This window comes from Corvus moneduloides, chromosome 8 (genome assembly GCF_009650955.1).
Source record: "Corvus moneduloides isolate bCorMon1 chromosome 8, bCorMon1.pri, whole genome shotgun sequence".
NCBI lineage: Eukaryota > Metazoa > Chordata > Aves > Passeriformes > Corvidae > Corvus > Corvus moneduloides.
The window spans coordinates 17,185,324-17,200,415 of record NC_045483.1 but is presented as its reverse complement, the minus strand read 5'-3'; the positions used below and the strand labels follow the sequence as shown (position 1 = coordinate 17,200,415).

At 42.1% G+C, this 15,092-nt stretch overlaps 1 protein-coding gene across 7 annotated transcripts in view; it reads right to left on the bottom strand.

The window, feature by feature from the left end:
• Nucleotides 1–14,654, bottom strand: part of SLC16A12 (solute carrier family 16 member 12) — a 34,787-nt gene extending 20,133 nt beyond the window's left edge. Inside the window, exons 1-2 of one of the 7 annotated variants that reach the window (XM_032115756.1) lie at nucleotides 14,522–14,654; nucleotides 13,886–13,993 (exon numbers count right to left, since the gene is read on the bottom strand). The gene's annotated coding sequence lies outside the window, so the exon portion shown is untranslated. The other 6 variants (XM_032115758.1, XM_032115761.1, XM_032115762.1 and 3 more) reach the window with 6 other exon arrangements.
• Nucleotides 14,655–15,092: the final 438 nt, after the last annotated feature.

Below are 15,092 nucleotides of genomic sequence, written 5' to 3'. Positions count from 1 at the left end.
TCCATTTTCAATATTGCTACATTTCCTAACATAGAAACAGGTGGTGGGTAGGCAGTGGTTTTTGGAAGGGTTTCGATTTCCTTATAATTACATTATATATCTGTTAATTTTGAGTTTTATAATATATCATTAATGATGATTAAACATTTCCAACACTTCTCATTTACTGTTAAGCTTAAATATGTGATAGTAAAGTAATTTTTCTCAGTCATTCCTATGTTCGAGGATCTGTGCACTTCTCTGGATCAGGCACTTGTTAGTGTCGTCTTATATCCTTAAAGAAATGCTAGCATCTGACCATGATTTCTTGGAAATTCTGAAAAAGCTTTTTAATCAAAATGATCTTCAACTGACACTTTCCCCACATCTGGTATATTATTTTTTCCATCTTCAAGACAACCTTGCTGTGAGAAAGAATATCACTGCAAAGCTGCTATGGAACACGTGAGAATAGCACATTTTTTTTTCAGACAATTACATAGTCAGTCTGTGGAAATCACTACTCTCCCCTTTCTTCACTGATTCTGCACCCCTACTTTGGTGATAAGGATCCAAAAATTAACCTCTCTTAGGTTAGCTGGAGATGACCTGCTGAATCATATAACAAGCAAATGCTGTTCTGATCTCTCCAGAGACAATTAGGATGCTCTCAGGAGTGCTCAGGCACAACAGTGCAGCTGTACCTGGGTGAAGCTGAGGGGCTGACAACCATGGAGACACATCTCCCTGAACATACCTGCAAGTTCCAAAGGCCACCCAAAACCTGCGGTTGCTTCCAGTTCTATGTCTCTCTCTGATGAGAAATGAGTGCTGATGAACACCAGGTCCAGCAAACGTCCTCAGTGGGGAGTCCCAGCCTGTGGAAGCACTGACAGCCCTTCTGAAGTGTCCTGGGAGAGGTGCCACCAGTGGCCAGGCTCCTGCTTGGCAGAGGAGATCCAAGAAAATAGGAGGAAAGCCCAGGGGACACTGGTATGCCCTCACCTAGAAGTCTCAGTGATACGCTTACAGAACTTGTACCTGTACTTGGAGCTGTTTCACAGTTATCACCTTTTCAGCCTTTCTGTTCATGGAAAAACCTTGTTCAAGCCATGTAAAACTAATTTGGTTTTTAATGTCCTTGATGTGTCTGGCTGGGTTTTAGTAAGATGCACTTAAACAAAGACATGTTTTCCCCATGTTCTTGAAGAGTTCAGAGCCCAAGTGGCACTGTTTGGTTTTTTAGCAATTCACACAGAAAAATACTTTTCACAGTTGATTTTCAAGATGTGAATCTTACACAAGTGCTTTCTAAAGGGAAAGGAGATGACTGTTTTAGAAAACAAATTCTGTACCTACAGAGCAAGCTATGCAGAAGATTGCCTCTATCTGATGGTTTATGGCTGCTGTTAGCATCAATTCATTGTCTTCTTCAATGTGCAATATTTGCAAAAGCTAATCAGGCATGGAAAGGCAAGGCAGGTTATTTCCTTTTGCTCACACAAGCTTACATTCTGAAACAAAGCTATTATGACACTTGATGCCATGCATGCTCTTCTAATGGACAATATGCACCATATGATTGCACCGTGACTATTATTTCTCTTGGGAGGTTTTCAGCTGAGACCTTGAACTCTGTAAAAAAGTCAGATAGCCTTACTATCATGTCAGAGCCACAAATTATTCTCCCTATAATAACATTAGTATATAATTATTGTATATACAATGGTGCATTAACATAATCCCCAGCAGGACTGGTAGAAAATTCTCTAAGTACTGGATGAACAACTGTTTAAGACAAAAAACCAGGATGTCTGTCATTTCCTGAAACAGACTTCCAAAAGCAACTACTGATGAGTGTGGCTTTACAAGGTTAGGTATTTCTGAGAAGTCATTGTACAAATCACATTTAGTTTATTAAAAAAGCATAATATATTATAATAGATCCATAGGTACACTCCCATGAACACATCTCTGCACAAGTAGGCTCATATGTGTGTCATTGCACATAGCCTTCAGAAAGCAGCAAAAGGGAAGCTACTAAGTTGGGAAGGAAACATGAAATATTGAAATGAATGACAAGGAAACAGATGGAAGTCAAGATGAAAAACTCTTAGCATGCCATACAAAATATATCTCCAACCAGGAAGAATGCATTAGGCAACATGCATGTAGTGAAAATATGCATCTACTCACAAGTAACTGTTTTGGTGAAATCACATGCTGAAAGTTAACAGACAACCCAAGTGTCTTGGGCAAATCAGCACGTTCTTCATGCTCAGTCTTCCATTCAGCCTCACCAAGCCATCCATGTTTCAGCTAGATCCTTGTTTAATACCATATTTTAGTTTTTAGGAAAGGTTTAAAGCTTTGAGAAAAGTGCCCCAGGTTTCCTTTGCTGAGTGAATACTGGTGCAGCTGCTTGATTACATCATTTTCAGAAATGATCAGCAGGAACTTTCCATGATACTTAAGGGTGTACTCCTGCTAGTTAGCACTGCAGCCCAGAAACACTGTTTCTCAGTTTTATGTTAAAGAACATTTCCCTTCATAGAATGTTTTTGTTTTGGTAAGTGAAACACAGAAAAAAAAAATCTCCCTGTTATACCTTAAGTATGTTTTACCTTTGCTCTCCAGATTTCTATTTTAACTTCTTTAAAAGTTAATCTCCATTTTCGTTTTCTCTGATGTTCCCATAAATAACCTCAGTTTGTATCCTCTCAGCTCCATAGACACTGTCAGCAAGAAGAATGTTACAGAAAGTGTTCAGACATGCCTGTGATGGAGATGTAATTGGAAAGAATATTTGAAAAAATATCTGACCACAAGAAGCACAGGATTATCTTAAGTCATAAAAAGAATGAGACCAAGGGCTTTGCACCAAAGGACCCAAGGGTCCTTTGGCAGGAAAACAAACCTGTAAGTAGTGAGGGCAGAAATTTTACAGAAGAGGTTTGAGTTACTCTAGCAGTAAATGAGACAGTATGTAGAAAAACAGGAAACCACTTTCCCCAGATTGTATCACATTTGTCTTTTCTCTTCAACATCTACACTGTAAAGCCAGATAGCTATAAAAGGAGGAGGAAAAGAGCCCATCTGGAGGAGCAAGACGTTAGGGAGTCATCTTGTTAAATGTTAGACAGCAATGATAAGAGAGCCCATAAAAGGTGAAATTGTAAAGTACTTGAAAAGGGAAAAAAGAAAGAGGCTGATGCTATCTAAGAAAAATAACCTAGAAATTTATGTAAGAACTGGTTATAAAAACATGGATAAAAATGCTCTGTTTCTTCTTCCTATTAAACACAGTCCTAATTACAGCAGCTGAATATCTACAGCCCCAGAACCAGCACAGCCTGCCAAATCTCCCATAAAACACCCAAAGGCTCCTATGGGCAAACTCTCAAATGGAAACACTTCAGAATCAAACTGTGCAGGCTCTGCTTTCTCATCTGATCCTACAGGCCAACTTGCTGGCCATTTATCACAGCATTTTGAACCACTGAATTGGAAAGTTTATAAAAACAAAAGCCTGGCTAAGAAATTCAAGAATAGCTTGTAGAACTTAGTATGGGCTTTCAAGCTGGTACCATGGTCCAGGAGGTACTCCATAGGAATTATAAGAAAGGGGTTTTTTTATAAAAAAACCAGGTAGTCCGGGCTTTTCACTCTCAGCTTTGTTACTGACATTACTGGTCAAGGAACCATGGTGAAGAAATGCATTTGCTCCCTGGTTTGACTGGACAGTCATACGAGTATCCTTTGGTCGAAGTCTCACCACATGTCAGCTTGGGAATGAAAACAAGATTTAAAAGGACAACTCAACTGTTATCCTCTTATCCTGTTATTCCAGCCAACCTTGTAATTGTTTCTCAACTAGATCTCGTTATCAAAAATCCTTTTAGTGGGATCAGTTTCACTTTAAACAGCTTATTACACGGATGACTAAAGGAGCAAAAATAACTCAAGAATTAACAGAAAAAATTATTCCTATATTGATACACTGAGGGTGATATTCCTTAAAATCTTCTCACAGGAAATTAAGTTTTTTCTGCAAAAATGAACAGGTCCTAGTGATTTTTTCAAGAACATCTTCTATTTACAATGGAAATTCACCCCCTATAGGAGATAAACTATAACTATCAAGATAGTATTATTTAAATTGCATCTTCTGAATTACCTGGAAGAGTAACTTTGAGCATTCCAAAGAATTGTTGCAGGCAACTATTGGTTCACCCATATATTCATTGACACCATAATAAAAAAAGGATAATCTTGACCTCACGCTAAAACTGATAAACAAAAACTAAGGTCAAATTAAATTAATATCTGTTTCTCAACTATGGCATCTCTCACAGAGTTAAGTTGCCATTTCCAATTAAGTATCACTGATGTATCTTGGTACCCTGAAAAACACTGGAAAGGTGTTGGCAGCAGTGCCTGCCTATGCACCTACCTAAACAAGGTCTCTTGCATACTCCAAATCCTTCATCATTAGATAATTTTTCTCCTTGAGTGGGTATTTCACATAAGGGCAGATTGCATTTAATACATTTTAAATTGCTACAAAGTTCTAAATTCACCTGAAGCAAAAACAGAATCACAGCAAATTTTAATGAGTCCACAAGTGCCATCAGATTTCCTTTTCCTCCTCCACCGCCACCCTAAAACACACTCCGCTTGTTTCACACGCTGTCCTGTCTGTCACCACACTCACATCCTCTGGGTTTTTTCCCTACACAAATTTTATTTGGTGCATTGGTGCCAACCACATAGACCTATCCTGTCAGGAGGCATTGGCACACTGACAACAGCATTTACCTGCTTGCTATATTCTCTAGAAGCAATAAAACCAAGGGGGTTTTTATTCTCTAGGAGTTGCTTTGTGTACTGAGTTTTCACAGCTGTCTCCCAAGATTTACTTTCTCATTTGAGTAAAAGTAAAAATTGCTTACTAAAGGAGTACTCTGCAGAATACCTCTGCTTATATGCCCAAGATGCCCATGCAACACCTCTCATCTGAAATACTTTGTTATCTCATCCTTTCTGGCAAACAAACAAAGCTTGCAAACTGACAAGTGCCATCTTACCACCAGCCACGTGTGGGCTGTTTTTATGGAGTTTGCACCATAAGCCAAAGGCAGAATTACATCATATGGGTTGCAACCCCTCAGAGATTACTCTCCACTCCATTAACTTCATTAAAAATAGACCATCTGTGTGGCATAATTCTATTTATTCTTTCCAACTTGCTACTCCATCAGGCTAAATTAAGTGGGCACTGATAGAAAGAACTCTGACCACAAACAAGAGACGAAACACTGGCTTCATTCAGAGCAGAGGATGGTGGACCAGGCGGGGAATGAGCCACAGTTCATCCTAAATTTCTCATTGTCACTTGCACTGCTTTGCTCTACTGCCCTACCTACTCTGCATCTGGATCCCTAAGTTAACCAGAAAGGGAACTGCTCAATGCTTTGGATCTGTGCTGTGTCCCACTGAGCTAAATAGGGTACAGAAATAACAGTGTTTGTCTCTACAGGAAGCTGGCTCTGGCTGGGATTCACAGGGATGTCTCTGCTAACAAAGCATTTTTGCCCTGCCAATTTGCATCACAGCCACACGCCAACCTGCAAAACCAAAAATGAAATTTGACCAATTAAATTTTTCTCCAACTGCGTCCTGTTTTGACTGCTTATTTTTTCACATATTTAGGGTGGAAGCCAGGTCCTTCAATACATAATGACAGAAACTGCATATGTTTGCTGAGAGTTTGAGGGTCCTTTGTGATTAGCTGTGATGCCACATTCAGCACATTTTTCATCCAATACTAATTTCTCTGCTGTCGTCAAATTGTATTTTATGGCAGCTGCATTTCCCAAATTAAATATTTGGGCCACTTTCAATGCAAAATACCAGATGCACAGAGAAATAGTCTGAACTGCTTTAGATGAGGAAATAGAAAATGTTAATTCTATACTTAACACAGAAAACAGCTTTCATACAAAAAACTACAGCTGCTATTGGAGCACAGTGTTGATACTGATCAAGTGGAGAAACTACCTGGTCTTTGTATTAACTCAGTCCTTTCAAGAGGGAAAGCACTTCTGCTCTCAGCTGGCTTTTCTTGCTCAGCTGATTTCCATTCCAATATTCTCTCTGTCCACAGGAAAACTTTTTTCAGTATTTTAAAAATGCACTTTGGCTTGCTGCTGGTGGTATCACTCTATAGCTGCCCCAGGACCATTCAGACTAAAGAAAGAAAGAGAAATTATTACAGAAGTTTAGAAAGAGAGAAGAAGGGAGTCAACAGAGGCAGAGGGCACTTTACGAAGAAGCTTCCCAAGTTGTTTTGAGTCAAAATAAGTAGTGTTGGCTTGTTAGATGAAGCAGGTCAGATGGTGTGTCTTTCAAGCTTTTATGGAAGAAAGTGTAATTTAAGAGGATGTTTGCATGAAGACAGGGTTGCCAAGAGATACAGTCAACAGGGAGAGAACTCTCCAGGAACATGTGGCGGCAACGACATGAACATGGTCAGAATACATAGGCAGTGGTTTGTTATCCAAACTGACAGGACTGCATCTGGAAGGCTGCAATGTTTAAAAACAAACAAACAAACAAAAAGCAAACTACAAGAAATGTTTGTTTCTTTTAAAACATGAGAAGTTGCTGCCTATGAGACGTGTAACAACATCAACACATTCAAATGGCAAATAGCACATCAAATCAATTCTTCAAGGGCTGACTCAGATCAGTTAGCCCATATGATGAAAGGGAAACCTTTATTCCCATCTAGTTCAGTGCATCAACTCACTAAAACCAGCTTTGGATATTTATTGAATGCTGACACTGAAGCCCACCTGTATAGGCAAGGCTGAGTGTGACACCCCTAGCCCAGGAAATTTCAGGCTCAATAGCTGAGAGACTGGATTCAGCATTTCAGTGACAGAAAGATGAGGCTGGCACATGCCTTGAATGTGGAACCATTTGGGGTTTGATTCTTCTTATTTCAGCTCTCCCTTTCTGTGTTTTTTTAATGACTTTTATGGGAAATAATGGTGATGAGCTTGAAGGGCTGATAACAGGGGCCTCTGGAGGAGAGGAATAAACACAAAGTCTAGAAATTACCAATCCAAATACTCCGATACCTTTAGGAATGCATAGGAGTAACACAAATGGAATCCATACTCCACTGCAGTGTGATCCGAAGACGACAGAGCAGAGAGGAGCTGGGACAGTGACCACAGAGAAGCAGCACAGCCCTGCATTGCCACCTTCTCAGCTGTGCACCCACCAGCAGGTTGCCTGAACAAGCTCCAAACATTCCTCTGCTGAAGGAGCTTGATATTGTCAAACATGACAACTTGATAAGGCCTAAAACAGACAGGAGCAGGTATTTGACTATGTCTACAGACTAAATTAGGGGCTTTTGTGAGGTCTTCAAGAAGCTCTCAAAGCCAACATAGTTTAAGATATGTTTACTATGAACACTCTAAGACGTGACTTATTAAGTACTGAAACAGCCTCCAAAACATTATGGCCAGCAGGAAAACCATTTGAATCAGGAGAGATGTTAATTAGGAAACTCAACAGCATAACAGACTCCAAGAAACCCCGAGAGAGGCAGGAGAAAGATCCCACTTTCTACATTTGCATTTCACATCTGGGAAATATGTATCATTACATCAACATTGGGAGAAATCCAGAAATAGCAGGAAGGAAAGAAACTTTGAGTTTGGAAAAAAAGGTGAAAGACAGGAGACTGTTTACATTTTGAACAAAGGGAGAGAAAAATGTCAGCATTGTCCTGCTGAGGACTGAGGATGAGGAGCTGAATTCCCAACTCCAAAAATATTTTCAGGTCCTATTCAGAAAGGGGGATGCAGGAATTTGGTGGTTGCTAGCCTAAAACATCTTCTCTGTTTTGGTACTCAAAACCTGCCTCTAGGACCTTCTGCAATAGCTGGGAAACAACTTTCATTTTTTAAACATCCAAAGAAAATATTTCCTTCTTCCATTTTTTTTTCTAATCAGGAGCTTTGCTTCTGACGTTGCAATCAAGAACTGAAATTTCTTTCACCCTATTTTCATCTGCACTCTCACCTAATGCATCAAAAGGATTTGAGAAAAGCTTTCAAACATTAGGTACACTGTTATCCCAGAAGAAATGGAAAATAAATGGTATGTAGGCGAGTACTCTGGCAAACTGCGACAGTTGAGGAATCCCTGAAGTTTGGTCACATCTCTTGGCAAGATATAGCAATAATTTTGATGGTATCCCAGTCACTCACAGATTGCACAAGAAACTTGGAGAGCTGGAAAGAAAAGGGCGGCAAATCAGTTCTCCTTATTTACCTGCCAGTAGGTTAAAAGAACAAAAATGTACATTATAAATAAATATCCACATACGGTCTAGGGCTTCCCATGATCAATATTTCTGGACACTTATGACAACCCTCTGCTAGCAACTAATGTATTTACCATTCAAAAAGCATTTAAGGACAGTGTTCCCCAGAAACTGAATAAATTCTAGTGACAATGAGAACAGTCAAAGAAAATGATGTTTAATAGTAAAAGGAGCCCAGATTATTTCCCATGTCTTGTTTTTACATTAATTTTTCATCCTAGCCACTTAAATAGCACTACCTAACTTGCCAGTTGACGTAAAACATAAGCCTGATTCCTCATGCGTGTGGGTGTACATCCCCTGCACAGACCAGACATACAACACATATTAAATAAATACAGTTGCTTCATTTTTCTCTGTTATTTATATAATGCTGTGAGACAGCATTCACACCAAAGCCCAGAAAATCATCTTACAATAAAACACCAAAAAAGGAAAAAGAAACCAACAGTTTTTCAGTGAAAACCAGTAATGTTGTCTAAAAGTAAATACTAAAGATTCATTTACTGCCTTCTCACTTCATTATCTCATCAAACAGAACAAGCAAAAACTATAAATATGACACAGAAATGAAATAAGAACAAAAAATGCTGTTCATTTTTTTTTAAGTCAAGTAAAAGCAGCAAGATTATCCTGGTTTGTGGATAACTTGTAGTTCTCCAACATTGAACTGCAGCTGAGAAATGACTATTCAGTAGCATTTGTATTGTATGCAAAGTAACCGATAGAGTTTTACTAATGAAGACTAAACTTATCCTAACTCACTGACAAAATACATTGCTGCACGCCCTCAAGCCAGTTCTACAATTCCCAGCTGCTGCAGGCTCTGGGGAAGAAATTTGCCACAAATTGCTGGCTAATCTTACCACTGAATAGCTCATCTTGCTGCTGAGGAGATGATCTGCTGCCTCAGGGGCTTGCACAGCTTAAAACGCTGTGGAGACAAAAGTGATGGATTTTGATCTTTCGGTGTAAGGAAAGATAAGTGCCTCCTGGCTACACCTGAATCTGTGGGCTCCTCTGTCCTGCCATGGTGTCTGTGACCATGCCAGACAGGTGTCACCTGAGCAGCACCCACCCTCTGGTACTGAAAAATGCTTCTTCCAAAAACAGGAGGATGAGGAACCTGAACACCGAAGATTTCATACTTAGAAAATCACAGCTTTCCCTGTATGTAGTTATACCCAGCATCCTACAAGCTGAGGAGGAACAGGGAGCCAATCCAGGAAAAGAGAGTCTTCACCTGGGTATGTATGTTCACCCAGAGCAGCCAACTCAGTGTACAGCCCCATTGGCAACAGCTCTTCCACTCCACTGCAAGTGCAGAACACTTCCAGAGAGGAAAACAAAACCATCAGTTCAATAAGCTCAGTAGGAAGCACCTTCATTTCCAGTGAAGAAAAACAGAGTAATTAGTTTGGACAGCTACAGTTTTGGTTTTTAAAAATGACACCTTTCCAAATTTCTCCATCCCACAGGCTGGGAGCCCACTTCCTGCAGGCAAGATGTAACTTGCAGTTTTACTACTCACAGTCACATCAATGTGTGTCAATTAACACACACAACAATATAGCTCATAAAATATGTATTTTGCTCTCATAAGGCTGCTGCAAAGAAAACCCTTTCCTCTTAGGAAAAAAAATGGAAAAAATTAAAATTTTAGGGTTTTTTTAATCTGCTTTTTAAAATCTACATGAGACTCTACAAAGATAATCCAAACCACAGATGTAGTGACCCACCACAGGACAGTAAAGGTAAGAAACTTTTCTTCAATCCTGTGAAGTTTCTTGTTTTAGGTTGGAAGGAAGAAGGGATTTTTCTCTGTTGAATAAAGAGAGCAATAGCACATAATTTCACCTTCAAGTTCTGTGAACAAGAATGAGTACCATCATTCTCTAAATATGCACTTGTGCTAAAAGGACAATATGCTCTGAGTGTTTTTTTACTAGTTACAATAGGATCATGATAGAGAAACAAAGTGTCTAAAGTGAGAATGAGAACAAGTCCTAAAACAATGCACAAAAGCATCAATGCTTTCCAGAATAAAATAAACTGTAGCAGATTATGAAAAGTTTACATTGAACTGACTTCTTAGTCTCACCATACTAACTAAAACAGTGCTACTTGTCAAATTGCTTCTGTCATTCATAATTTAACAGCAGGTCTACACTACATTCAAAAGTATAGTTAACATTTTATGTACATGTAAAAGAGAGTCAAGTGCATGCATGTCACAGTTATGGTCTCTAGGATTAGAGGCACCCTCTTAGGGGTGGTTTAATCTTCCTGTTTAGAATTTTAGGCATTCACCTATCCAGCTAAATATAATCTGATTAATAAAACTCATATTCTTATGATGCCTAGGTCTATTTTCCAGAAAAATGGTCTTTTAAAATGCTCATACTCCAAGAGAGAATAGTGTAGGGAACGTATCCTGAAGTTGTACACATAGTTATACATCACGAAAGTAAAATCATTAAGTGCAAACTCAGAGTTACAACAGAAACAGAGCATCATATCTTCGTGTATACAGCTAACTAACTGCAATAAGATATCTGAGCATTCAGCTACATTTTTCAGGCAACTGCCATAACCACATGTCATCCACCTCTGACCACAGCTTGATAAGCAATTACTTCTTTCAGCAGCAGTGATGCCAGCAGAAACAGCCCTTACCTCCTACTCCCTGCCACATGTTCCCTCCTTTCAGGCCACCTTCTCAACCCTGACACAGCAACCCCACAGTCAGACAGATCAGAGTTAAAAGTAATCAATAAAAAAGAAGAAAAGGCGCTTTTGAACCCACTGCAGTTCCCCGATGCAGTTCCCCATGAGCCCCACAAATGGCTGTGCTAGTCCAGCTCAGAGGGTGGCAGGGGGCTGCTTACGCAAGCACAGTTCACTCAGGAAACACATGCCAAATCTCTCCCTCAGGAAGCAATTGTGTTTGCACCAAAACATCTGAAAAATCTTCCCCCCCTGTGCCCAGTCTGTTGGACCTTGGCCTGGGAATATGGATCCGGAAGGGATCCCTGGGGGTGTCCTGGTCCCCTTCCTCACAGCTGCAGACAAGAACCAACTCAGCAGATCCGATCAGTCAGTGCTGTAGCAATGCAGCTGTCAGGTAAACGGTGCACAGCTTGAAGCTGAAGTCAATGTGCAAGCTAGGGCGAAAAGAAAGTTCCCGAGGTTTCCCCTGTTTACATATCAGCTGAATCAATTCTGATAAAGCTTTGTAAAATTAAATTACACACTGTGCCATATTATTTTTCATCATCACTTTCCAGCTTCAGGTTAAGGCAGTAGTTAATGATTGAATTTTAAAGGCATTAATGTAGAAACCCCCTTAGGGAAGCCCAGAGAAACCTTCTGTTAAAACATAGCTTCAGTTACACTGCTGCAAAAGATGGAAAAGTAAACATTAAATATAATGCAACTGAAAAAATATAAAACAAGAACACAGTATGTGCTATGCAGCACTAAAAAAAAAATACAAAAAGACAGTAACAGCTAATGATTTGAGGTGAGCAATAACACAGCCCTAACTGAGGCATAATAGAATCACTCTGAGGAAACTGCAATTCTGTTTCACTTCATTAAGTTTCATGTTATCCTCCAATTTCCCAGCACTAACGGAAACGTTTCCTCATTGCCACTGTAGGAGCAGACCTACAACAACAGAGTCAGCTGTCCCAACCAGCTTGTTAACTTAATGAAACCAATTTAGTCAGAATGCTATCACACAATCCTAAATTCATCCCAAATACCAATTTAACAGCTTACCTGTAGAGGTATTAAACAGAATAGGTTGATAAATGAGTGGCAAATTATCAGAAAGTTCAAAATAAGGATAATACTCACTGTATTTTCTGGCTTTTTTTTTTTTCATTGAATAGATTCCCTGAATTTAGTCAGCCTGTGAGCACACAATTTCCTACAAGATGTGCCACTTGGCCCGAGTCTATTGCACACCTGGTTGTCCTACAAGGGAGTAAGAATTCTCCTGGAAATCAATTGGGTTAATATCCCAGAAGAAATATCAAGGCTGTTCAGGATAAGGATTGCTTTGATTAGTTAACTATCCCTGTGGAAGGCCACAGGCCAGCTCTCCAGCCCATCTGAGCAGCCTGCGCCTTGGGTTTTGGAGCTTTTGGGGAGCCAGCCGCTCACACACACTCTCACACACACACAGAGGCACACACACACACAGAGGCACATTCACACTCACAGACACACACACACACAGACACACACAGAGAGGCACACACAGAGGCACATTCACACACAGACACACACACACAGACACACACACAGAGGCACATTCACACTCACAGACACACTCACACACAGACACACACACAGACACACACACAGAGGCACAGTCACACACAGACACACACACAGAGGCACACTCACACACAGACACACACAGACACACACACAGAGGCACACACAGAGGCACACTCACACACAGACACACACAGACACACACACAGAGGCACAGTCACACACAGACACACACACAGAGGCACACTCACACACAGACACACACACAGAGGCACACACAGAGGCACACACACACAGACACACTCACAGAGGCACACACACACACAGACACACTCACAGAGGCACACACTCACAGAGGCACACACACACAGACACACACAGACACACACACAGAGGCACACACAGAGGCACACACACACACAGACACTCACAGAGGCACACACACACACAGACACACTCACAGAGGCACACACACACACAGACACACTCACAGAGGCACACACTCACAGAGGCACACTCACACACCCCCGTGCACGGGCATCCCGGCGACAGCCGCGGGTCCGCACACACGGGGACGACGGCAAGGTGCAGCACTGCCTCTCACACCTGCTTCTGAAACAGGTACATTCGTTCTGCTTATGCAACAGGAATAAAAGATACCTGAGTTTCCTCATACCATCTAGCAACTTGAACCGCTGTTTATCCTTAAGCGCTGTTTACCTGACTAACATCTCACCAGACCAACAACTTATACCTACGTATGCACGTATATACAGTTCCTTCATTAAACAGTGGCGTTTACATTCATTTTTATTGATTTTTTCAATGTTTCCGCAGTTCTACCACGAGCAAGGCAGGGCAGGAAAGCGACCCGGCTGCAGCCTCACCGCCGGGGAGCCGCGCTGCCCGCCCCGCTCCGCGCCCCGCTCCGGCCACCCCTCTGTCCCTGCTCGCTGCTCCCGGGCCCCGCAGCCCCGCACGCCCTACCTGCAGGCTGCAGCCCCTACCTGCAGGCTGCAGCCCCCACCTGCAGGCTCGGCAGGAGCCCCGCGGCCGCCGGTGCGCGCTGCCCCGCGGGGGCGGTGGCTCCGCGGGCCCGGGGAGGGGCGCGCCCGCCCCGCCAGCGCGGCCCCCGGCGCAGGAGGCAGGGCAGCGGCTCGGTTCGGCTCGGCTCCCCTCCCTGCCGCAGTTTGCCCGGCCGCCCCGGTCGCCCACCTGGCCGACTGGTTGCCGCTCCCCGCAGCGGGCCCCGGTGGGCTCGGCCGAGCGCTGCCCCTCGCCCGGCTCCGTCAAGCTGTCATCGGAGTCTCTCCTTCGTGGTACCTTCACCAACACGAAAAAGTGCGTCTCAGCAGTGCCACGGGAGCTTTCATCGCATTAAGAGGGATTTTTTTCTTCCCGTGGAAGCAAAGTCAGTACTGGGATTTGTGGATCAGTGCTCTCAGGCATTTCATAGGATATTTTTAAACGGTTCCAAAGTCAGGCAACACTCAAGAGTGGAAATAACACCAGAACTTGTGCATAAGGGTGGCCCTCTGTCACATACACCAGCCCTTCCTCCCCATTAGGAATCATGCTGCAGTTTGGCAATCTTTAAATTTTCAAACAGTTCAAAACCCCAGACCAGACCAGGGGAAGGGCTCATGTAGATTTGGACCCTAGACTCTTGGAACAAGTTTCAAATTCCAGCAGCCTTCTGTTTATCCAAGAAAGATAAACTAAGTGGCCTGCTGAATACTGCATGTGTTTTCAGGCAAGATCTGGAAAGCAGCAGGTCTTTGCTCAGAAAGGACATTAAACATCCTGTGACACTTTCCATGAGAACAAAGATAAAATGGGATCTTTTCTTACCCTTCTTGTTGCCAGACAAGAGCTGCTTGGTCCTTGTCTTTCCCCCGGGACCTTGCTACCTTCCAGTGCTTCTATAAAGAGCAAGTGCAAAGCTCCCAGCAGCATGCAAGCAGAGCCCTTGGAGGGTGGCAGAGAAGTGTTTGCCCTGCTGGTCTTCAGGAAAAGTTCAAGCATACATGATTTGCGTGGGCATGGCAGCTTCAGGGTAGATTATTAATTGGAAAAGACTTCCCTTTCTAGGTGACTAGAGTTGCTCTGTGCCATACAGCAGCACAAGAGAGCTAGGAGAGAATGATCTTTCCCCTCCTTCTGCACACTGTGGGATGAAGCTGCACACCACCTGTGCACATCTTCCCTAATACAGGTACACCTCCTCCTGTGGCGTGTGGCCCACAGTAGTTCAAGAGAAAAGGGGCTAGGTTTTCCCCACCATGCATGTGGTTAGTAAAACTTGTCCTTGAACAAAAAAAGTGCAGCTCTTACTTTCTTGTTGAGTTTTTGATTTTTTTCCCCTCATTTTTATAGTTCTTCAGTATTTTAGAAAGATTTTTAATCTTACGCGTATTAAACT